Source organism: Bos javanicus, chromosome 14 (assembly GCF_032452875.1).
Source record: "Bos javanicus breed banteng chromosome 14, ARS-OSU_banteng_1.0, whole genome shotgun sequence".
NCBI lineage: Eukaryota > Metazoa > Chordata > Mammalia > Artiodactyla > Bovidae > Bos > Bos javanicus.
The window spans coordinates 78,515,022-78,541,180 of NC_083881.1; the positions used below are offsets into that span (position 1 = coordinate 78,515,022).

At 40.8% G+C, this 26,159-nt stretch overlaps 1 protein-coding gene across 7 annotated transcripts in view; it reads right to left on the reverse strand.

Annotated features, from left to right (window-relative positions):
- The window catches only part of RALYL (RALY RNA binding protein like), an 826,242-nt gene extending 802,342 nt beyond the window's left edge, over positions 1 to 23,900 (reverse strand). For 3 of the 7 annotated variants that reach the window (XM_061439479.1, XM_061439474.1, XM_061439470.1), the window contains exon 1: positions 21,733 to 21,819. The gene's annotated coding sequence lies outside the window, so the exon portion shown is untranslated. Of the gene's footprint in view, positions 1 to 21,732; positions 21,820 to 22,027; positions 22,106 to 22,955; positions 23,227 to 23,700 lie in introns of those variants that run through there. The other 4 variants (XM_061439477.1, XM_061439475.1, XM_061439476.1 and 1 more) reach the window with 4 other exon arrangements.
- Between the last annotated feature and the right edge of the window lie 2,259 nt (positions 23,901 to 26,159).

Genomic DNA, 26,159 nt, shown 5'->3' on the forward strand with positions numbered 1-26,159 from the left:
AAACTTCCTCATGTTTTATGGACCCCAATGTTCACTCAGCACTGTTTATAACTGCCAGGACATGGAAGCAACCTAGGCGTCCACTGGCAGATGAATGGATAAGGAGGCTGTGGTACATTTACACAGTGGCATAGTACTCAACTATAAAAAGGAATGCATCTGAGTCGATTCTATTGAGGTGGATGAAACCGGAACGTCTTATACAGAGTGAAGTAAGTCAGAAAGAGAAACACAGACTATATATTAATGCATATATATGGAATTTAGAAAGACAGGAACGATGATACCATATGCAGGGCAACAACAATGACACATATAAAAACAGGCTTTTGGACTCCGTGGGAGAAGGCGAGGGTGGGATGATCTGAGAGAGCAGCATTGAAACATGTGTATTACCATACGTGAAACAGAGGACCAGTGCAGTTCGATGCACGAAGCAGGGAAGCCAAAGCTGGTGCACTGGGACAACCCAGGGGGATGGGGTGGGGAGGGAGCTGGGAGGGGGGTTCAGGATGCGGGGCACATGTACACACCTGTGGTGATTCATGTAGATGGATGGCAAAAAACACCACAGTATCACAGTAATGTAATTATCCTCTAATTAAAATAAACTGATTTTTTTTAAAAAGGAAAAAATTCCTTATGCTTTGAAATGGCACATTTAACTAAGAAATAATGTAATTGAATAACACTAAATGTTCATTTTTGTCCACCACTCCAATAATTAGAATGGGCAAAGGGATTTAAAGCCATTTTCTACAGATGGGGAAACCGAGGCTCAGTCAAAGAAAGTGTCATGTGAGTGCAGATGTCCACGCAGATGCCAGGGCAGGAAGTACCGCACATCTGCAGGCTCTTTCCAAGGCTCTCCCTGCTTGAGGAGCTGAGAGCTCTCCTTCTGGAAAGTGCACGCTGCTCCTGAAGGGATTAAGAACCATCACAACCACAACTCCCCTAAGAAATGGTTTAGGATTAACTGATTAGGATTAATCCTTACCAGGATTCCCTGATGGCTCAGTTTCTAAAGAATCCACCCTAATGACCTGGGTTTGTCCCGGGGTTGGGAAGACCCCCTGGAGGAGGGAATGGCTACACACTCTGGCATTCCGGCCTGAAGAACCGAACCTGCTGATGCCTTGATCTTGAACTTGTAGCTTCTGGAATTGTGAGAAGATGAATTTCTATGGTTCAGGCCACTAGTCTGAGTATTTTGTTATGGCAGCCCTAACAAACTAGCGTAATACTCATCATTTATTTGCTGGATTAAAACTTGTAATGTGTTATTTCTTTCTCTTTCTCTGACCACAATTTTTAAGGTTGGCTTACAAAACTAAATGTCTTGAAATTATGGATTTCTCTTTGTTCTTTCTATTGCTAACTTGGTGTTTCAGAAAAGTCCTGCTATTTCTAGCCCCAGAGTCCCTAGCAAAGATTCACCAAATCTAGGTTACTTGTTCCTTGAAGTAATGAGCTGCAGTGAAAGTCAAATAATGAAAAGATAAAAGATCCAGGTAAAAGAGCAGCAGTGGTTTCTCCTTTTAATACCTTGCATACGTGTGGAGGGGACTGTGCAATATTCTCGGGTTACAATGTTTTTAGAATCCTCTCCAATCCTCATTTAAACAGACCAACCCTTAATTTCTAAACAAGAAAGGGCTTCATGTAGTTGATTTCAAACATATAGCCCTCCTCATTCTGATTTATCTTACCCTTAGATACTAGAGACAAGAGCTATAATGGGGTGGGGAGTAAAACTTATAGACTGTTGTGACTTCAGCTGGCTTGAACCAAGGTAGCAACTATTCAATAACGGTATATTGAGAGCATTATCTGAGATGGATGGCTTTGAGGACATGCTAAATGGTCAACACAGATTTTGCTCGTTAGAAAAAATAATCAACATCAGATGTGCTATGGACTGGATGTTTATGTCCCCTTAAAATCCATATGGTGAAACCCTAGCCCCACTGTGAGAGTACTAGGGTGCTAGGCTTGGGGAAGTGATTATCACGGGGGTGTGAGCTAGGCTTGGGGAAGTGTGAGCTAGGCTTGGGGAAGTGATTATCACAGGGGGCCCTTAGGAACGCCATCACTGCCCCTGTAGAACTGACCTCAGAGATCTCCCTCACCTCTTTCATCATGTGGGGTAAAAACATGAAGACTGATGTCTATGAACAAGAAAGCCTCATCAGAAAAGAATCTGCCAGGAGCTTGATCTTAGACTTTCCAGACTCCAGAACTGTGAGAAATACATTTCAGTTATTAATCAGTCATCTGGTCTGTGGTATAATTATAGCAACCCAAACGCATAAGACAAAGGGTCATATTGGGAAATAATCAAATCCTAGGCAATGTGGCGTATATTATGAGAAACAATGAGCCTCAGAAACCTATGTGCTTGTTTTCCCAGTCCACTGGAAAAATTTAAATAGCTATTATGCATTCATTTTTAAACCTAGTAATAGTGAATACTCTTTTTGCTTGCTAAAATTATGTTTTCAGAGTAAATTATTTTTGGAAATGATTTTGGAAATACCCACATAATCTTTGTGAAGAAATATGAGACAGCCATTGAACATATGGCATGCACAAAAAAGATACGTTTAAGAATTACCAAATATTATAAAAAAGCAAAACGTCACTCTGGTATGGTGGGAACATATTATAGTGAGATAACATTTTTGTACAAGAAAATAAAAAACAGATAATTCAAGTAAAATTGATACCGATCAGGGTTATGTAAAATAAACAGGTAGAAGCTGTAGGCAGTAATAATACACAGCGTTACAATGAAGGTTTATATACATTCAACAAGAACCAACTGCATCCAAATATAATCTCTGTGAGAAAAAATATCTTCAGACAATCACGTGATATTATTTATATATTTTATCAGTATTATTCTAGATATTTTAATCTGAACAGAAAGACAACTATTTTTTTGTGCTCCCGTTTGCTTTTAATTTTTTTCTGAGCTGGGGTATGCCTATCAATAGATGATTCTGGTATTTTCTCAGATCATTTGAGCAAACTCCTGAGAATCAGTCTCTATATATTTTTCCTTTTTATTCAAAATATTAAATTATACAAATAATTCAATATGATTTGACTGCAATGATTATGAAATGCTAGGCAATTTACTTGCAATGCTGTAAGTTTCTGGAGGAGGGCATAGCAACCCACTCCAGTGTTCTTGCCTGGAAAATCCCCATGGATATAGGAGCCTGGCGAGCTACAGTCCATGATGTCACAAAGAGTTGGACATGACTGAAGCAACTTAGCACACAGCTAAAAGTTTAAAGAGCCAGAAACACTGTAAGTGGATATACACACAAATGTTTATTTACTTAAATCATACAGTAATTCTAAGAATGTTTATTGGATCTACAAACACTGGAGCAGCTACTCTCATAGGAGTTGGAGATGCTGAGGCATAGTTCAGTTCAGTTCACTGGCTCAGTCGTGTCCGACTCTTTGTGACCCCATGAATCGCAGCACGCCAGGCCTCCCTGTCCATCACCAACTCCCGGAGTTCACTCAGACTCACGTCCATCGAGTCAATGATGCCATCCAGCCATCTCATCCTCTGTCGTCCCCTTTTCCTCCTGCCCCCAATCCCTCCCAGCATCAGAGTCTTTTCCAATGAGTCAACTCTTTGCATGAGGTGGCCAAAGTATTGGAGTTTCAGCTTTAGCATCATTCCTTCCAAAGAAATCCCAGGGCTGATCTCCTTCAGAATGGACTGGTTGGATCTCTTTGCAGTCCAAGGACATAGGACAATGCTAATAAATAATAGGATATTTATTATGCATAAGAGTAACTCTGGAGAAGGAAATGGCCACACACTCCAGTATTCTTGTCTGGAGAATCCCATGAACCGAGGAGCCTGGTAGGCTACAGTCCATGGGGTTGCAATGACTAACACACATATTAGTAACTAACAGTGTCAACTGACAAGTATTGATGAATGAATGAGTGAATGTGAATCAGTGAATGACTGAATTTAGTCTTTATGTTTAAGAAGCTTATAATCTAGAAAGGACTAAAAATGCATGCAGATGACACCATCCTTATGGCAGAAAGTGAAGAGGAATTCAAAAGCCTCTTGATGAAAGTGAAAGTGGAGAGTGAAAAAGTTGGCTTAAAGCTCAACATTCAGAAAATGAAGATCATGGCATCCGGTCCCACCACTTCATGGGAAATAGATGGGGAAACAGTGGAAACAGTGTCAGACTTTATTTTTCTGGGCTCCAAAATCACTACAGATGGTGAATGCAGCCATGAAATTAAAAGACGCTTACTCCTTGGAAGGAAAGTTATGACCAACCTAGGTAGCATATTCAAAAGCAGAGACATTACTTTGCCAACAAAGGTTCATCTAGTCAAGGCTATGGTTTTTCCAGTGGTCATGTATGGATGTGAAAGTTGGACTGTGAAGAAGGCTGAGCGCGGAAGAATTGATGCTTTTGAACTGTGGTGTTGGAGAAGACTCTTGAGAGTCCCTTGGACTGCAAGGAGATCCAACCAGTCCATTCTGAAGGAGATCAGCCCTGGGATTTCTTTGGAAGGAATGATGCTGAAGCTGAAAAACTCCAATACTTTGGCCACCTCATTCGAAGAGTTGACTCATTGGAAAAGACTTTGATGCTGGGAGGGATTGGAGGCAGGAGGAGAAGGGGACGACAGAGGATGAGATGACTGGATGGCATCACTGACTTGATGGACGTGAGTCTGAGTGAACTCCGGGAGTTGGTGATGGACAGGGAGGCCTGGTGTGCTACGATTCATGGGGTCTCAAAGAGTCGGACACGACTGAGCAACTATCTGACCTGATCTGATCTGACAATGTGCTAAATAAGTTTTGTACCAGTGTTTCTGAAGCCAACTTGTGGTGAATGACCTTTTTTTTTTTTCTTTATTCCCAACCAAAAGCAAAGCAGTATTTTATAAGATACAATAAAAAAAAAATACTTGAAAAAATAAGGAACAATAAAAAGAGACATACAATGAGACATAAAATTATTCTGTAAAATTGATAGGAAGTTTCAATTTCCTGTGCCCAGCTAGCAACCTACAGGCTTCAAACTATATTTTGAGCGGCACAATTTTTGACTATTGTACTCAACAATGTGATAGGAAAATATCCTAGTTAACCCATAAGTAAATGAAAGAAAAGCATTTGAAGACTTCAATTAAAATTAGTTTAGGATAATCTTCGGAGAAAATTATCATTTTCATCTTGTACTTTCCAGAATTCTATTGTGATTCACACAACAGACAAAAATATTAATCAAGCAATAAATAACAGGACACCACACGGCCGCGGTTCTTTTCCACTGATCCTGCTCGAATTGGCAGCTCTGTGGGATTCAAGAGGAGACAAACAGCTTCTCTCCTCTAGAAAACAATTCAAGGCACCAGGCACTGCCCTGATGGCAGCTAAAAAGCCCACTCCCCTCAGCAATGAGTTGATGCCATAGGTGTCCTTCTCATTCCCATTCACTTCCTTTTGAAAATAACTAACATTTCTTTACTGTGTTGTTGGAAATAATTTACAACTTCAAAAAGTACTGATGTCTCTACTCTTTTCCCATGTAATAGTATTTTTAAGTTAATATGTTTCAAGTACTTCTTACCTGTGAATGCTATATTCCTAACAATTGCTATTATTTGTGCTTAATAAGCCACTATAGTACTCAAAACATACCTTATACATATATATGTGGTGAAAATATTAAGAAACCAGTGGCGTTTCCCTGGCGGCACAGCGCTGAAGAATCTGCCTGCCCGGGCAGGAGACCAGGTTTGATCCCTGTGTCAGGAAGGCCCCCTGGAGAAGGAAACAGCAATCTACCCCAGTGTTGTTGCCTGGGAAATCTCAGGGACAGAGGAACCTGGCGGGATACAGTCCATGGTATCCCAAGAGTCAAACACAACTCAGTGACGAAGAAAACAACACAGCATTTTAAATTTTAAATTCTAAAATGCTTGGCAATTTCTAAACATTAAGTGTTCAAAAGGTCTTTGCCTATGCAAAAAAAAAAAAAAAAACACTTTTTTTTCAAAATGCAATTACATAGCCTATTTCCTGGTGGTTAGGTTTTAGAGTTATCATCTACGGTTTGTAAAAATTGCTCCTGAAGAATACCTTTGATAGATCTTATACCACTTACACATTAATTTATATTTTTTTTAATCTCATCTGTAACTAAGTCCAACCCAGTCAGTTTTATCTACCAATGCTGGATAAGGAAACAAACTCCTTGAATGAACACGAGACGAAAGACTAGGCTTGTGTTTTCACCAAAAGTATAACCAAAAATATATGAATTCATATAAATCAAAAGTATACAATCCTACAACCCTGAAATAAACACAAAAAGAGAGAAATATGGAAATTCACATTCTTTAAAATAACAATCAAAAGAAAAAGTAAAAATAACCAACTAAAATATTCACAGTGGAGTATGGTAAGGTACTTTACTACAATGAAATACTATATAACCATTAAACTTAGGCTGCAAATAATAGTAATGACAGTGTACTTAAAGTATATGGTTAAGTGGAGAAAAGTTTTCGCTATAAATAATTGTATGGATTATACATATAAACATTTATGAGATTATTATATATAAACTACATAAATATATAATGTATCATATAATTACAAGTATATATTATAAGTTATATCATTAATTATTTAAACAAAACCTGAAAGGGTATATACCAAATAATATAAATAAGGAGGCAAATGTAATTTTGAACCTTCTCTCTAGAATGTGATTAACATTTCAACATCAACACTATTATAAGAACAGTGTTTCCTTTAAGATGTTTTGAGCATTTTTTATTTAAATTTTATTTTTAAAAGTTATATATTTATAATATGTACATCATTTTACTTATTTGGAGAAAAATCATCTAGTAGAGCATAAAATTTAAAAGTTGAATTTTAAGAATGAATATTCTATTCATATTGGTTGGATTGGAGAAGGCAATGGCACCCCACTCCAGTATTCTTGCCTGGAAAATCCCGTGGACAGAGGAGCCTGGTGGGCTGCAGTCCACCGGGTTGCTAAGAGTCCACGACTGAGCGACTTCACTTTCACTTTTTGCTTTCATGGATTGGAGAAGGAAATGGCAACCCACTCCAGTGTTCTTGCCTGGAGAATCCCAGGTATGGCAGAGCCTGGTGGGCTGCCATCTATGGGGTCACACAGAGTTGGACACGACTGAAGCGACTTAGCAGCAGCAGCATATTGGTTGGATTGCATCACCAACTCAATGGACATGAGTTTGAGCAAGCTCTGGGAGTTGGTGATGGACAGGGAGGCCTGGCATGCTGCAGTCCATGGGGTCGCAAAGAGTTGGACATGACTGAGCAACTGAACTGAACTGAACTGAACATTCTATATCAAACTGCTCACTCCTAATATTAAAAGAAATTACAAGGCCACACAGCTTATTTTCATTTGTAACAAATCCAAAGTTATCCTTTCTCCCAGTATGTTATAACGTATCTGAGATTATCGAATTTTGGTACCTGATAGATACATTAAACTGCTTCTTGTTAGATCAAGAGGAACTAAGGAATATTCCCCTAATTGAAGATCTGATAGTGAGACCCATAACGCATACTAGATGAATAAAGATACTAAATTCACAAGAGTATTTTTTATATGAAGGAAAAAAATATCATGTGTTCATTAATACTGTGAAATTAATGAGTTTGTACTTTTCTGAACCAAAACCACAGCGTATTCAGTCAAAAATTCAGAACCCAAGATCTGGCATTAATACGCTTTGAGTATTTCCAATTCCTTTCATGGATATCAAAAACAGGAAGTCCACCTCACAGTAAAACAAAGAAATTTAATATCAGGCATCTTTTAGAAACAAAGAGACATGGTATCCAATAGATGGGAAAAAAAATAATGAGAACTACTCCCCAAATTTGATTCCATATGGCAACGAGATATCTAATAGCATTTTGTAAAGATGTTTATAATCACACAGTCCTTTCCCCACCTTCTTACACGCACTCACAGGCATATCTGCCCTCGCTTACACAAGGACACTCCCTGAAAGACTTAAAAGGGAAATACCTGCTTCACTCTGAAACAATGAGAGATAATAAATAAAAATCCAATGCTCATACTTCACACATGATAATTTCAAACTATTGGTGACTCACAAGTCACCGGTTTAGTATCTTTTAACCAAAGATACTAAATCACTTTAAAGCTCGGAGTCAAAACAAATTGCTTAATATTATACAAGCTAGAGGTGCTTCAATTAATGTACCATTTCACATAGAGTCAACAAACCTGGTTTGACTTTATTCATTGAATTAAGAAACCTATTTTGTGAGTGCAATTAGAAAAAGTAAGCCTCTTATTTAATATAAGAATAAGATACCATTTTAACCATTTTATCCCAGAATTTTATTTTTACTTCTTATGGAATTTGTTCGCACTGAAAGCAAGCTCCTGCACTGAAAGCTCCATTCTCCTACATTATGGTGTATCTGATGACACTCACAATAAATAAAAGTAAATTTTCAGGAAATACTTTTGGATAGAAATTGATGTTCTTTGCCAACTGACCATATTTTAGGATCACCTTTTAGTAAAAATGAACTTCAACATGCTTTGGTTCAGCTTCATAATAAAATGTGATAGCTAAAATTGAGACAATCAGAGAGTACTTTAAACTATGTCCTGACTAATCTCTGGTAAGGAGCAAGATGCCAAAAAGAATCCAAAACCATGACATCGTCCTGAGATCTTCTGACCTCTCTCGATCCGAGTGACCCTATGGGGTAGCCCCTCACACACGTGACCCCTCCACACTTTAACCTTGGCTAGGTCTGTGCTGTAAGTGTCAAACACAAACCGGATTTCAAAAACTTAGCCGAATAAATGGAGTCTACTTAAAAAGTAATTGCATACTGATCACTCATTGAAATGATAATTTCTGATAGGCTAAGTTCAATAAAATATATTATGAAAATTAGCTTCATTTGTTCATCTGTACTTTCTCAATGTCCTTTTTAAAATGCAAAATTACATCTGGAGGCCTGCTTCTGTGGCTTGCGCTGTGTTTTCCCTGGACAGTGCTGATCTGGAGAGTGCTTGTCACTGCTATTAACCAGCCTTTTCCTCTCTCCCCTCTTCCCTCTTCTACTCTTTCCTTTCTTCTGCTTTATTTTTCTTTTCTAGAACCGCAACAATGTCAGGAGAGAGGTCAGGAATAGGGAGGGATGATATCGCAATTCTGAAAAAAAAAAAAAAAGACTGCAAACATGATGGAAAGAGCTCAGAAATTAAACAAACTATTCTAATGTTGTTGGTTCACTAAATTATTAATAAAGCTATATTGTTGTCCATATGAAAGAGAAAAAAGCATAGGCATTTCTGAACTCATTTTACAGTTTTTATTGTATTTGAGAATCCAATAAGATATTTTTATTTGAAATTTTGAATAATCTCAACGTATTCCAACACAAAATTCATTTCCCCAAACAATGGGCTGTATTTCAGGGCCTAATATGTGTATAAATACAAAGTTTCACATATTAATTTCTTCTGGCATCTACTTCTCCTCAAAAACCCATGATCCCTGTCATCTCCCAATTCTCTTTCCAGATGGCCCTCTCTAAACCTTTCTGTTGCTTCTCATCTCTTCCTGCTACACACTACCCCTGCACACACCCATATATTCCTGATTTGGATAGCAATATCAATAAAGTGCTGTCAAATCTCCCAACCCAAGGACCTTGCCAAGTCACTGAGAAGAGAGGGGCACTCCATTCCAAAATTTGCAAGTGTCTTAATGACCTAAATAACCATAACTAATCACAGCTACTCTTCTGAATTCTAATCATTCATGCATTGTCAGTTTTCACATGTGCCATTTCCTTCTCTGAGTAGACGGTCAGTTCATGAGGGTAAGTCCAACGTTTGGTCTTGTTTGTAAACCTCTTTAGTCTCTTAAAACACAATGACTTAGATACGGTAGATTTCCGGTGAGCACTGGCTAAATGAATGGGCAAGTATCAAAATCTCACTAATTATGCCTAGAGCGAAACACTACATGGAACTCTGAGAAGACAAGAATCGGAACGTATATAGCAGCACAGTTCTAGCCAAAAGCACTGTGTGCTTTTAAACCTTCCATACACAGGGAGCTGGTGTGTGTCTATGACGAAATGTCACGGATCTATCCATGTACACATCAAAGTATCTCTTTTCCTGCATATTTTAAATAAGGCACGGGGGTGTAACTCAAATTGTTCTTTGCGACCTCATGGACTGTAGCCCACCAGGGCTCCTCTGTCCGTGGAAGTCTCCATGCAAGAATACTGGAGTGTGCCGTCAAGTTTTGGAGCCAAAAAGTCTGGGGTTTCAGGTCTCTATTCAGCAATGTGACAGCTCTGAGACATCTGACAAGACACTTGTCTGATCCTCAGTTTCTTCCCCATATTGCTATCTAGGATAATGATAAATTCCTCCAGGGTGTTACAAAGATGAGGCACAATAGGACTAAGCATTCAGCCATCAGTCTGGGCCAGGAGGGATGATCTGACAATGGAACTGAGGCAGTAGCAGCTGCAGCAACTGACCTGGCAATAGCAACAGCCACAGTCTACCTACCTGCTAACTGGACTCCTCATTAAAAACAGTAAAGTGTGAACTGGGCTTGGAAGTATAACAACAGGCAGACACTATGTAATGTTCTTTTCAACAGGAATCATTTGCTGCTTTGTTTAGAAAGTACTGAACTGTAGTAGCCTGTATTTATTTCTCTGGTTTTGATCAGGTACATCCTTGTAACACTGAACTTTTGGTTGCGGTACCCATTTTTTATGCAACCATCTTTTGGTTGCAGAATTTATTCTGTATTATCTAAAAATCTAATCAAACGCAAACAAGATAAACACACACACACACGCACACAATTTATCTACATTTCTCCTCAAAATGTTCCAAAAGACTAAAATCTCAGCAATCACAAAAGAAAACAAAAATTCCTTTATGGTATCATTTGATCATAAACCTCCAGGAACGTCACTGATCCTTTTAGCACATGTTCAGTTTTCCTTTTCACTTTATTCCCTATCATCCCCTTATGAATTTTTTAAAAGTGTTAAAAATTACCCCTTCAACACTCAGCTCCTTCTCACAACACTTCTCAACTTCTCAACCTCAGCAGCATCTGCCTCAGTTAACTGCAAGCCTTCCAAAACTGTGAAACACGTTCACTCCATTTGACTCTGCTCCACTTTCACAATCTGGAAATACAACATTCTCCTCTGACCAAAACCGTCCATCCTCACACCTCTTTCATCCTGTTAGAACCAGTGAACCTACCACTCTTGGTCTAGACCTTGCCCTCCAGGCTTTCTAATCCTCTCTGTTCCTAGTCTCCTCAGCTCCCTCCCCAGCCAGGTTTATGATCACTCTGACGTGAAATACGCACTACACCTAGAAAGCACAGCTCTTTGCTCTGCATCGTGCAGGCCTTGCTAATATTCTTAAGGAAAACTTCACTGTTTGCTTGACCCATTCAGATTACATTTTCTGTTGCCAGAGAGAGTGATGCAATTGTGTCAACTAGTAACAACAAATTGTTAATTTTGCCAAGTTCCTCCCCATGGCTGTAGAGTCTTTTTGGACCTTCTGAATATTCTCTGCTACATTCCCTAAATTCTTACCCTCATGCTAGTTAATTTCAACCTACCACCTTGAGAATATCTGAGGAAACTAATCATCAGATGGTCAGCTCCGTGGGGACAGGGCCCTTAGCTAGTCTTATTTACCACTGAGTTTCCATGCTCCAGGACAGGGCTGAATAAACAATGCATTTAGCTAACTAACGAACTGATCCAATTCCCTTCCTTCTTCCAAGAGGTGACCAGTCTTCCTGTGCTACCACTGATCACACCAACCTTCTTAGAACATCTTGAAATTTGCCCCTGAAAATTATTTCCACCTCCACAATACCTCTATCTCTTCTAGCTAAGGAGATGCCATTCTGAAAGCAATTAATATACATGCATATTTCCTTTATTAGAGCTTAAAAATACATCCTTTGTCCAACAACATTGTTGTTGTTCAGTCACCAAGTCATATCCGACCCTTCACGACCCCATGGACTACAGCACGCCAAGCACACACACCAACAATATTACTCCCTTGAATAATATTTCATTTCCACAACTGATCCTGAACTAAATTTCTTCTTGTCTCATATCTTCAAAGGCCCCAAGGGACATGAAATTTTACAGATCTGGATTTCTGCTTCTATTTAACCCTAATATGCACATTTTTTTCTCAATGGCAACTAACAGACTTTCAACACTTTTACTGAAAATATTCAGTCTGAAAAAATAATACAATAAAACCTACATAGTCACTTTCTGGATTCAAAAATTATTAACAAATGATGTTTTACACACACACACACACACACACACACGCACACATATGCATTTTACCATGACTCATGAAATTAGGCCACAGACATCATGGCGTTTATTCCTAAGTCATTCAGTATGCATCTCCTAATATCATTTATTAGCTAGCCCATGAGCAAATTTTCCCTGTTCAACCCAATTTTGATCTTCTGTGAAGTGAAAGCCGCTTAGTCATGTCCAACTCTTTGCAACCCCATGGACTACACAGTCCATGGAATTCTCCAGGCCAGAATACTGGAGTGGGTAGCCTTTCCCTTCTCCAGTGGATCTTTCCAACCCAGGGATTGAACCCAGGTCTCCCGCATTACAGGAGGATTCTTTACCAGCTGAGCCACAAGGCAAGCCCAAGAATACTAGAGTGGGTAGCCTATCCCTTCTCCAGGGGATCTTCCTGACCCAGGAATCAAACCAGGGTCTCCTGCATTGCAGGTGGATTCTTTACTTGATCTTTTGCGGCCTTATGTTAAAAAAAAAAAAATCAAATAAATCTCCAAAAACTGTATTTGGTTGTCTTTAGTCTCTTTTAGTCTAAAAACTCTCCCCACAACGGCAATGTCTTTTGAAGAGACTAGGCCACTGTCTGGTATCTTCCATAAAAAGTACTATACCCTGTGAATTTGTATGTTTCCTCATTCAGTTTAACAGGTTCTACTTTCTCTATATTTTTCTGTAAATGAGAAACTAAGTCTAAACAGGTTTTTTATTCTGTTCAGTCACTCAGTTGTGTCCAACTCTTTATAACCCCATGGACTGCAGCACACCAGGCCTCCCTGTCCTTCACCATCTCCCGGAGCTTGCTCAAACTCATGTCCATCGAGTTGGTGCTCATACTCTGTCTAGACAGGTTTTAGATTCATCTCAAACATTCCATCAACAACATCTCACAAATGACAATGAAGACTTCAGACTGCATCCCTCCGAGGCTCATGGCATCGGGCTGTCTGTTAGCTATGCCAGGTTTGATCACACAGCTGCTTAAGAAGGTGGATGCCAGATAAAATTAAGAAGTAATGCTTGGACTTCCCTAGTGGTTCAGTGTTAAAAAATCCACCTGCAAATGCAGGGGACATGGGTTCGATCCCTGCTCCAGAAGTATCCCATATGCCACAGAGCAACTAAGTCCGTGCACTACAGCTAGTGAAGCCTGCGGGCTCTCCAGCCCAAACTCTGCATCAAGAGGAGCCTCTATAATGAGAAGCCCAGAAACTCACAAAAGAGGAGCCCCTGCTCTCTGCAACTAGAGAAAGCCCACGTGTTGCAAGGAAGATCCTGAGAACAAAAAATTAATAAATAAGTAAAATATTCTTTAAAACAGTAATCTTGAGTACAAAGAGAACACATTATTCCTCAAAATATTTGTAACTAATGGTTTTAGCACCTGTTGATGATTCTTGCCTGAATCATTTATTTCACTGAGAGTTATAAACAGTAATTTTCTCATTCTACCATTTGCTAGATGTACTAACTTACGTATTTTGTAAAGAAGAGCTGTCTTTCATCAACTACACAAGAGTTCCTCCTAAAAAGCAGGCTAACCATTTATTTCAATTTAATTATTGTCAGAATCATTTATTATTATTTTTTTAATTTAGACTACCACAATGGACTCATGGACTTTCTTCAATGTTGTACTGTCTGTTACAGTCATTCTTGTTGGAGGAGATCACTGAGGGCATTAATTATTGTCAGAATTGCTTTTTATTAATTTTTTTTTAACTTATACTATGACAACAGACTCATGGACTTTCTTCAATTTTGTATTATCTGTTACAGTCACTCTTGTTGCGGGAGCTCACTGAGAGCATGTGACCACTGGATGACCCTACAGTGGGACCCAAACAGTCAGAGGCTTCCTGTCCCCTCTGCTGTCCTTGGGATGTATATTCAGCCCCTTCAGGCCTCAGTCTTGAGAGCCATGTGTTGTTGAGAATATCCTGACTGAAGGAAAGGTGACTGAACCCCATGAAGGCTTCTCTACAGGGATCCCCCACTTTACTTTTACTAAAGATCTTTATTAGTACCTATTTTCACAAACTGAAACAAATCCAAAGAGGATTTTCATTTTATGCACAAAAGCAAGACGTGAAAACAGCGCTCGTTATTTTCCATCAAGGCTTTACAGAGGCAGAACAGACCAGAGCAGAGAGGGGCTCCATCGAGCTCCTTCCCCGGGAACCGCACTCGGCATTCAGCAGTAAGCCTCTCTACCTTCACTTGTGCCTAAGAGCATCTGTGCTTTATATCAACTTATTTTGTGCAGCTGTTAGCAAGATGTGTCCTAGGGTGATTGCTTCTTCACTTTACACCATTCCGTTTACAAAAGGTTCCATGGCCATTCAGAGAGTGGGGGAGACCTGAACAAACTTTTAAGCTCCTGGTAGGTAGATGTAGAAATGGACTTGCCTTGCAGCTGCCAAAGACATGCCTTGCACCTAAGTTATCCTGATGGTTAAAACTTCCACCCACCAAGAGGGAGTGGTCTACTTCTTTCTACAGTCTCTCTTTGCCCTCCCGGTCCAGGGGCCAATTTCTAATTTTGCCTGACATCACAGCTTGCCAGGTGGCTCAGACGGCAAAGAATCTGAATGCAATGCAGAACCCGGGTTGGATCCTTGAGTCAGGAAGATCCCCTGGAGAAGGGAATGGCAACTCACTCCACTATTCTTGCCTGCAGAATCCCACGGACAGAGGAGCTTGGCGGGTTATAGTCCATAGGTTGCAAAGAGTCTGGGAACCAACAACCACTGATGCTCAAATTTATCTGAATTTGGCAACTGAGAGGCCCTTCAGGCTAGCTCCTGGTAACCATTCTAATTAACACTATAGGCTTGCACAACCTTATTTGTTTGCGGGCACTTCCTCACTTCCCAGAACAATGAGAGAAGTTGGGCTCATCTGGTACTTCTTCTGCCTAGACTTAGAATCGGCCAAGTTTCCAGAGAGTTTGGGCCCCTTGAATGGGAAATGGTGTTTAGAAGCCATGATTTGTGCACTGGATGTGTTCACTGCTTCTGGACACACTGCTTGGAAGTCTCTTAAGGAGCCAGCTAGTAAACCTGCTTAAAAGGCACGTGTGGTGTATTTCAATATCTGACAGCCTAGACCCCTCTTTACCTTTCTTTTCCTGACCTATCCTAGTTACTCCCGCTTTTTAAAAACTTCTTCTGTATGTAATTTAAAATTAATTTACCTAGTTGCAGAAAACCTTCTTACTGATCTTCCTGTTTAGTCATGTTACATTTTCAAATGCACACACAGACATACACACACTAAGAATGTGACACATACAATCTTGGGAACTGACCTGATGTGGTATGTCACACCACACCCGGAACCATGGAAAGCTTTCTCACTTAAGTCTAATATGCATCATTCATTGAGTTTCTTCTTAAAAGTAATGGATTTTAATCACAGGATCAAGGGTCTTTTTCGCAGGTAACACCTTCCTTCAAGCCTACACAGCATTTGCCTTGCTGAACAACACATACACCCACACCCACCCCCCCACACCCCCACACACACTCCTAAGCTTCAGTGGCTATCCTCCTTATTCTCTTTGTCTGCCCTTAAGCAGATTCCTTTACATCCACTCAGGAAAACACAGGTGTTTCCCAAATGTTTGCCTCCTAAAATGTTAATGTCAATAATCTTGTAACATCTTTTTCTAGCTTTCAGTATACTTTCCAGCTCTGGATCTGAATTTCAATTGCACATCAGTCATTTTATCCAGGTTAATACTGGAACTTCATACCAGTGATGCGTCCAAAACTGAACCATTCTCCCACCCCCAGGCAAATCAGGCTCCCTTCTAGATATCCTTATTTTCTCCTGGCTTGTTTCATACTCCAGGCTTTCAAGGTATCCAGATTCTAAAACTCAAAAGCAGCTTTTGATAGTTTCCCCATCTTGGCCTCCAACCAGTGTAGACGTGTCGATTGATCATCGACTTTGAAATCCATTTCATGGTGTTCATTCACACTGCCCCCACTATACTTTATGTTTCCCATTTTCTACTGAAAAACATTCACTTTTCTCAAGCTCCAAGGAGATTGTTTAATAACTGAATCCTTTTTCACACATCCGAAGAGGCAATTAAAAACAGCATCCTAAAATAACATCTTGCAGTGTTATGTTATTAACAAACAGATAAAGTGAGCTTGAAAAATGTCACACTCAAATGTGTGTCACAGTGCAATTCTGAGCTGGAGATGATGCTGAGCGTGAGATGTCGGTAGACAGAAGAGACACCTATATTTATAGACTGGCTGTGTTATGAAGGAAGTGGCTCTTCAGTTTGCCTTGTGTAAAAGAATCCTCTTCCACATCACACCACAAACGCTTCAAGAGGTGAGACTCCACTTGGGGCTAAATATTTGTAGAGTGCTTTGCCCACAACCTCGGCAAAAGCACTGTGGACACAGGGCCATCTGTTCGGTCCTGACCACAGGGCATGAGTGCCTTCCACAAATGTCCATGGACTGGGTCTCTTCAAAATCCCCACGGTCCTGTTGACCCGCGTGATGCCTGGTCACTTGAAGACCCTTTCAGCACCAGTAAGAGTCTTTCTGTAAATGGTGCCATTTTCTGGGATTGCTGGCTGCAGCACTCAGTAGTGAAAACGTGCCAAAATACAACCACCTAAGATAACGGACCAAGAACGCACACACAGCGGTTGTTGTGCATTGAGTGAAAGAAACGGACAAAGAGAATTCCGTCTTCTCAAGTGGAGCATTCCTGTACAGAAGGAGGGCCACGGGTGTTAATTCAGACACTCCTGCCATGTGTCCCTTTACTCCCTATGGAGACGTGAGCAAATTACATCTCCCCAAGCCTCAGTTTCCCCCAAAATATAAAATAATGATGCTATCACCTACTCATGGAAAGGAAGGGCACCTCAGGACGTGTTAGTCCTACTTTTCTTTCCCTTTCCTCTTGATTTAATGAAAAATAGCCTTTCCCTACTCCAGCCTGTTAAGTTTCCAAAGTGACTCAAAAATATGTTGCTCCTGTTATAATTTAGCATATGGCTATCAAAATGTGTATAAACATTTCGTCTAAATACATGGATGATGTAGGAACACAATTAATTTCCACTGTTAAAATTTAGACAAAATATTCAACTACTTTATTCTAAGCAAAGTAGAGAAATAGATGTGTCAGATGTGATTTTATGAGACATACTGATGCAAATAAAACCTCCAGTTTTTCTTAAGTATGAAGGTACATAAGATGCATTTCGCTGCATCTTTCAGAAAATCTGGGTAGGGTCCCCATGATTTCTGCTATAATTCTCTTCTCCATTTAGATTTCTACATGGCCCAAGAAATAAATCTTGCAGTACTGACCCCAGCTTCACAGGCTCCAAAGACAGTCCAGAAGACATTTATCCTGAATTAACTGAAGTTCTCCTACTAACCCTCTCTATCTAGGAATGGAAAGAAAAAGGCAATCAATAACTCTGTGTTTACCAGAATGAAGTCCCAGAATAACTGAATCATCAGTGAAAGACTTTTAATTTTATGGGAGAATTAGAGAAGCACAAAATCCATTTCCCACAATGTCAGTGAGTCTAACAAAACAAACAATGAATGCCCCCCAATATTTTCTTGAAAATCTAAAAAGCTTCAGGAAGAAGCAAGACTACTAAAAGCAGGGGTTAGATGTACATAGTCTACCTGCCAAATTTTAATAATAAAAAGAAGAGTGGCGACTGGCATTTTTATAAGACTTGCTAAATATGTAACTAATTTTTGGTACTTTCAAAAGTCAAATTATTACTTACATTTTCTTCAATAATTCTTGTCCTCAAAATCACGTCGCAGTAAAGCTAACCGTCCTTGCTGTCACTAATATGAAAATTCGTTGCCCCACTATAAGTGAGACTTATGAAAACGTCATACTGAACCATGAAAATGGGATTTTAAAGGTATTTGTGCATGTCACTAGAAGTAGCAAATAATAAGAAAATAATAACAACAACCTCAGACCAGTAAGGAATTTTTTTAATTAGATTTTAATTTATTTCCAGAGCCCCACAGACACCTTGAAGAATACACTTTATCATTACCTTGGTTTTTTATACACAAAATAGAATCTTCTTAGTGACAATGTGATAAAAGAAAAACAGCTGTATTTCTTTTAAGGCACCGCTAATTACATTTAAAAAATAAAATGTTCAAAAGTCAGAGAGGAGAAAAAATTAAATTGCAAGTAAATATTTCCTTTTTAGCATGCAAACGATTCTGAACATCGACTTCACTTCTCTTCTGCTTCCAGTGTAGTCTGACTTGATGTGATGCACTGCGTAATTAGTTGCTTACAGTATTAGTAAACAGTAAGCAAAGCATGACTGCACTCCTACTCCAGTCAAATGCTTCCTGATATAGGGAGCTCCTCCACACTCTTCTCACTAGCTTCTTTTTTAAAAAGCTGCTTTAAAACTGTTCTAGTAAAGAAGCAGTTATCCATATAGCACGTGGTTGTTCTAGCTAGGAAAATATATTTTTTTGTATATCAGATGTAGTGCATTATTTTTGTATCCCCTTATTTTCACCTTCTAATGGCATCATCAGTTTGCACAAGTTTGGTAACTCTTTTAACCACTAACCTTTCATTACAATTAGAAAAAATAAACTATGTTTTTTTTAAAGCAATATATCTATTGTAGTTAAAAGAGTGCCTTTATAAATATGTGTTTGAAACCTTTCCCCCTTATATACCAGCATCACCATGTAGCTGCTTCATCCACACCAAGAAAAAAATTAGTGTGCTCCTTGCTAGCTTATAATCATGTAGGAAAAAATATGAAATGATTAAATGTCTATTTTTTATGATTAAAATTTCTTCATTTAAAAATTCTTGGACAGACCACACACTCAAGACAGAACTCTGACTAGGGTTTTCTTTCTCTACAATGTTCAAGAGTGGGACATACAATATAAAGTTAATGCAGTAATCCTGGATTTTCAAAATGTCCAAATTTTGGCATCCCCTAGAAAAGTTCTAGCAAATGTAGAAGGCGGCTTTAAATGTGTGATTTATTTATTTGTCACATTCAGGTAATAAAATAAAGTCAGTTAGTGGTCCCGCAGCCACTTTAAATTTATGTGTCTTCTTTCCCTCATCCTCTACCTTCATTCCAAACCCTCTCTCTTGCAGCCAAATATTTATTTTGCTGTCAGTAAGCAGTTAAAAGTAATCTGCATGATTAAGCTGATCAGAATCAAAGTGGGTTGCTTGCTGAATTTAAGAACATTATTTTTCCATGAGAAACCAGTAGGCGGTGCTAAATCTTGGAAGCCATATTCAAAGATTTTAAACCAACACACAGAGTTGTAGAATCCCCAGCATAATTTATGGAGGAAGAGATTTCAAAATTTCAATATAATAGAAATTTAACATAAGTATGTAGTATAATGAACAAGCAATATTTAATGAAAACCTAATACGACTAAAGGCTCTTAGCATGATCTTTACAAAATTCAAAGCACAACTACTGTATCTGTTCCCACTTGAAACCTTATGAATATCTTCCATCCCATCAGGGTTTCAATCTCATTTGGAAATATCACACATTGCAGTCTGCGTTCTGTACCAGCCTTAAGACAGTTACCCCACCTTAGGGCAGCAAGTGATCCTCATAATGAAAATTATGGTTTGATACTCAAGCTTTGTTTCTCATTCACTGTTTCTCTCTTCTAAAGGAACTAGATGACGTACAGTACATACAACCTACAAAGAAATGTTATACACATGCATTGTCTTGCATTTTTACATAAATGAGCATTTCTACTTACATAATACTTTATTATGATGAAAGTGATTTAAAAAACAGAATGTTCCAAGTGGCATTTTAAATGATTTGCTCCCTGTTTAAACCACATGAAAGACTATATTTTAGTAGTATGCTTACCACAACCAAAAAAATAAAAACTTAAAGCTTTATTACATAATACTTGTGTCAAATCTTAGAACTATGCCTTTCAGAGTATCAAGCCTGGAGGTCCACACACAGGGCTTAAACTATCTTCCTTATATAAATGCAACAGGACTTTCTTAACAGAGAAAAGCTACCCTACATACAAGAGTAACACACATTGATTGCTACATTCAAAGATCTCTGAAATGGGACAATGCATTGTGAATTTAAAAAATACATAGCTTTCTAGACATTACGATAATTTTTAACCTGCTACAGATAAATGACTTGTCCTCCTCCGTTACCACAAAGAGTAAAGAAACACAGTCATAAAACTTCATTCCACAAACTGAGCTTAGAGACTTAAATATTTGTTTGAAAAAAGCCATAGCATATGTCATTAACATGTTTATTATGGGCTCTGGATTTAGTTTTTATGCCTATAGATAACCTAGAAGAAAACCTAATCTGAGAAGTAAATTATTCCACTCGCCTTTATATTTATTTTAATAGAATCCAAGCTCTACACTCCAGAATCAAATCATTTAAATAATGACCTCCAGACTTTAAGATTTAAAGTATAACACAAAATTTGTTTGGACAGCAAGTTTTCCAACAGATTCTGTCACTGTGTTAAGTACAGAGAAAGCTTTTTATTAGCAACCGTGGTGCATCTCCAAGAAGTAGTACCAGATTACCCCGGGAACCGAACACGACGATCATAAAACATAAACTCCATAGAACACATTCAACACTGAGTTCTGTGCTCTGCCACCAACACAACGGACTCTATCACCACCATCACAAATCCCAAGCCCTGTCCTGTGCCGGGCTCTCAGGGGAAACCCTTTGCGACCACCATCAGGTGGTTAAAAAGAGGGACAATACATTGTCCCCTTACCACTCCTCCTACGGGTGTAGCCTCATTCATGCAAACTGGCGCTTTCATCTTCAACATGAAACCCAACTGACCATCACGGAAAGTAGCGATCTCCTCCACCTTGGAAGACGCCAGGCACTTAAACCCAGAGCAACAAACACCACGGGGAAAGCAAAGCTCCAAAGACACCACCGCGGAAGAAAGCAAACGGGCAAAACAGGCAGGGGAAAACCGAGTGCGTTGTTGACTCAAGGCAGAGGAGCAGCGGGCGCCGCGCCATCGGGAGCCACCGCCGGGATGTGGAGAGGTCGGGGCCCGGGCCCTCGGCCAGAAGCCGGCGCCTCCGGAGGACGCGGCACGGCCGCTGCTGCCCGCGGTCTCCCGGGCGCCCCCGGCCCGGCCCGCGCCCGCGCCCCGCGCTCCTGCGGCTCCGCAAGTGGCCCTCGGAGAACTTACCCGGCCGCCCGGCGCCGCCCGGGGCGCAGACGCCTCCCGCCGACCGAGGGGCGGCGTTTCACGCTCATTCAGAAGCAGCCCAGGCCGGCCACGGACCCGGGCTTCCCCCGGCTCCCGGCGCGGCTTCCCCACCGCGGGCTCGGACGCTGCCCGGGGCCGCGAGCGCGCACACGCGCGCACACACACATACACACACACACACATACACACACACACGCACACACACACACGTTTCTTTGCCAGGACCAGAGTTGCCATTGCAAACCCGGGAAACGCCTCCAAAGGGACCAAGTACCTGCTCTGTGCGAGCTGCTCAGCTGTTCACTTCATCTTCCGTTGACAAGGAAACCAAACCGCACTTCATTTTTTTTTTCCCAGAAAAACCTTCCACTGCCATCATTTGAAAATGGATTTACAGGGAGGGGAGAGGGAGGAAGAAGGGATAATATAGATATAGATATCAGGATATCTTTCATAAAATGATCTTGGGTTTTTGTTTTTTTAAAAAAAAAGGCAGATGTGCAAAAGTCACACTTAATTTAAAGGAGGAAAAAAAAGTATTTGCTTAAAAATAATCCCAGGAACCAGCTGCAAGAAAAGTTTCATGTTATCAATGGATATCAAAAACAAGTAGGGGGGGGGGGAAACAAAAAACAAAAACGAATTTGTTCTCCCCGGCTTCCAAAAAAGAGCACACACACACAAAAAATAAATAAGAAAATTCATGTCTTTGCTCAGTGGTTTGTATTCGTATAGCAAAACCACAAACTTGTAAACACTGCCGCAAGATCCCACCTATACAAAAATCTTATCAGAAAAATAGTATGCAAAAAAAAGAGTTAGAAACATGCTTTTTTTATTTTTACAAAGGGGGAAAAAAAACAGGCACCATACTTCATATCGCTTTTTCCTTCAAACCAGTTGCACGTTTTGCGGGACTTGGGAGTCGCTCCTCGCGGGCACGGTCGCCGCGGACTCCCAGACGCAGCGCCTCGTCTACAGAACCGTCGCATGCTAGAAAAACTTGGATTCAGGAAAAGACTCAAAACCATGCTCCTCCAGCTTTCCCAAATGCAAACAATAATCAAAGAAGTGGAGAAAAAAAAAAAGAAGAAGAAGAAGAAGAAAAAACAAAAACACAAAAACAAAGGGGGGGCAAAAATAAAAATAAAAAAAGAAGAAGAAGAAGAAGAGGACAAGAATGCCACTGAGAAGGTACTCACCGAGCGGGAGTAAAATGTTGGAATAAAAATGAGATTTAGGATAAAATACAGTATGGCGGTGGAAGAAGGACTGAAGCGCGTGTTTCTCTGTCTCTGCCTCGGGCACTGACACGTGACTCGGAGCCGGGCTGACTCGCAGGCACGGCCGGGGGGGACCCGGGCTGCCAAGTGGGGGGGCCCGCCGAGCCCCACTCCGGCCGCGGCGGCGGCGGCGGCGGCTGGGAGCGCAGAGCCCGGAGCCCGCGAGCGGCAGCTCCCGGCGAGGCGGCTCCGCTGTGAGCCCGGACGAGCAGGTGCCGCTCACGCGGGCGCTAGGCACACGCACACGCACACGCAGGGCGGGCGAGAGGGGGCGCAGCGCGGGGCCGGCCGCGGCTAGCAAGGCCCGGGCACCGCCGCCCACGGCGGGGAGCGCGCGCCCTGGGGCAGCTGGGGGTCGCCGATCGCACGCCGGGGAGGAAGCCACCAACTTGCCGCCCACCTCCAACTTGTTGTCGCTCGCCACTTCCCCTGTTCGCCTCTGTTTTCCACACCAGGGTGGTCACCTGCGGAGAGATGCCAACCCTCTCTCTCCAGAAGTTTCACTGTGAACGTGCGATCGAACGCACCCACTGCGCCCTCCCCGCACCCCCCGATTTCTCGCCCGATCCCTCCCCAGCTGCCCTCGCCTCTGCGGTTCCCCACCCGCCCCCCGGATCTGCGCGCCCCCCTCGCGGATCTCGGGGAGCCTGGCTCGGCGCGCTACCGGGGGGCGTTGTCAGGGGCCTTGACTGCCAGCAGCGCGCAGGGCATCTCTCCGACCGGGCACACCGGCAGTTGGAAAGACAAAACGAAATCTCCGCGTTAGGCAGCCGGGTCCCGCGCTTCTTCCCGCGGGCGGGGGTCCCGATCGTCCTTTGGCTCGGGGACCGGGCATGGTCGGCCTCGTCGCGCGCGCGCGCGCCTCCCGGCGCCCGGGGGAGGTCCTGCCCGGCGGTAGAGGCCCGGGCCCGACTCCTGCCCAAGTTGCGGGCCGGAGCTGGAAGTCCCAGGGGCGGCGCGGGGGACAGCGGAGAGCCCGGGTCACGGGTCCCCGGGAAGTGGGGGGGTCTCGGCGGAGAGAGGACCGGGAGGCGGCGGCGCACCCCGCCGGAGCCCAGGTGGCAGAGCCATGGATCGTGAAGGTGAGGGCGACGCGGGGATTTCTCCACCTGCTCCTGGCTTTAGGAAGCCGGTCGCCTGAACAAAGATCCCATCGGCCAATCGCTGGATGCACTGAGCATCTGCTCTTGCTGCCTGTTCAAGAATCAGTTTTCTGAGCACTGGAAGACATCTATTTTTTTTTTCTTCGTATTTGTGCACTAGTAATATCAGGTCCGTCCCCCGTGCTGCTTTGGATCTGGGTTGTGTGGCATTAATTGGCACTGCTCTGTTTGAGAAGGAGCAATTAACACACTAATGCAGTTCACAGATTGCCGCCCCTGATCTATATCTCCGTGTTTCCAGTGTTGACTGTTAAGATAACACGCCTCCATCGAAGATAATCTAACCTGGACAGTTCTGAAAATTAAGTACACATCTAGGACAAAAAATATTCCTCAAGCATTCTGGTTCAGAATTCATTGGCCAAATGAAGTATGAATCCACAATTTCAATAAAAGAAACAAAATAACCATTAAGATATCATTAAATATTGATTTTGATGAGTTGCCAACTCTACCCCCACTTATTATCCCTACTTTAAAGTGAGAGTTGCTGATTAGAAATACTGACTGAGAAAGATGAATCCTTCAAAGTGGACCTGGTAATTTTGGAAGCCCTGTTAAGTTATATTCAGAAATGGCAGGATTTTAAGCTGGATCGTATAGAACAAACACTGTGCTTTTCACTTGCAAAATACCTTGGGCTTCTTTAAAAAAATAAATAAATAAGATCTCTCCAAATGTTGTCTTTTTCTTCTCTGAGTCATGAATTAGTTCTTTTCTGCCATTAAGCCCTTAGTTTGCTAAATTTTCCTCCCATTTCAAAAAATACCTGATTCTAATAATTTAATAAGAAAACATTCTTTTAATACACATTTTTCAGTGTTCAAATGTGAGAAACTCCACTTTAAAAATGAGTTTTGAACCCTTAAACTAGGTTGGGCAGTGCCTAGATTTTAGAAAGTTATTCAAGAAGAACTTTGAAAAACAAGCTGTTTAGAATTACACTGCAGTAATGGCCGTCAGCCAATCACAGTGATTGTCAGACTTTTATTATTCAATAAAATGACTCCCCTTTATGTTAAATGCAGTTCTGCTGAAGAAAAAGCAAGACATCAATATCCTCTCTGCTTTTTTCCATTTACTTATGTAATTACAGTAAGGTGCTCAAAATATTCCACTTATTTCCAGCATGCCATTTTCTTTTTTTAAGTTGCATCATCAAAAATAAACAAACTTAAACCAAGGGAACTAGTATTCACCGAACAAAGCCTCTCATTTAGTTCTTCCTCCTGCTGCATGACATTGATACTGTTATACTCATTTTACAGATTAGGAAAATAAAGTCAGAGGAAGTAAGAAAATTTGTCAAGCATTCCATTGTTAGTATTATAGGTGGAACTGGACCAAACTTTTATCTAGTTTTCCAGGTAGAATAAAATATTTCCAAAAAATACAAGGAAGTATTTTTAGAATAAAATACTAAATATTTTCAAATACTGCTGCTGATGCCAGTTAATAAAGATATGCTATTCTAAATTAAGTAAGTAGATCTAAAATAAATACGTGGGAACTGATTTGGCTATATTATTGCCCACATATTTTCATTCACTTTTCTGATTTCATAAGACAGATGGAGAAGGAAATAAATCTTCAAAAGCAGAGATGAAGGGGTTAAGTTTTTTGTTTAGCATAAATCTGTACAAGCAAATGTGGTCATTTATATCCTGGTCACATCTTCAGGAGTTAATGAAAGAAACTTCTTAAAGCAAAGTTGCAATTATGAACTGTGACCTTTTATTAATATATCTATTCTGAACCAAGTTATGAAAGAATCATAATTGAAAAGTATACTATAAAGTATACAAAGTTTGCAATAAGACAAACAAATGATGATTAAGAAAAATCTATTTTGAAGTCTATGCTACATAATTTCAATGTTTTTCCCATTAGAAAATATTGAAATACGTGAATCATATGTGCACATATATATTTGACAAATGAATATATACTTAAAAATTAT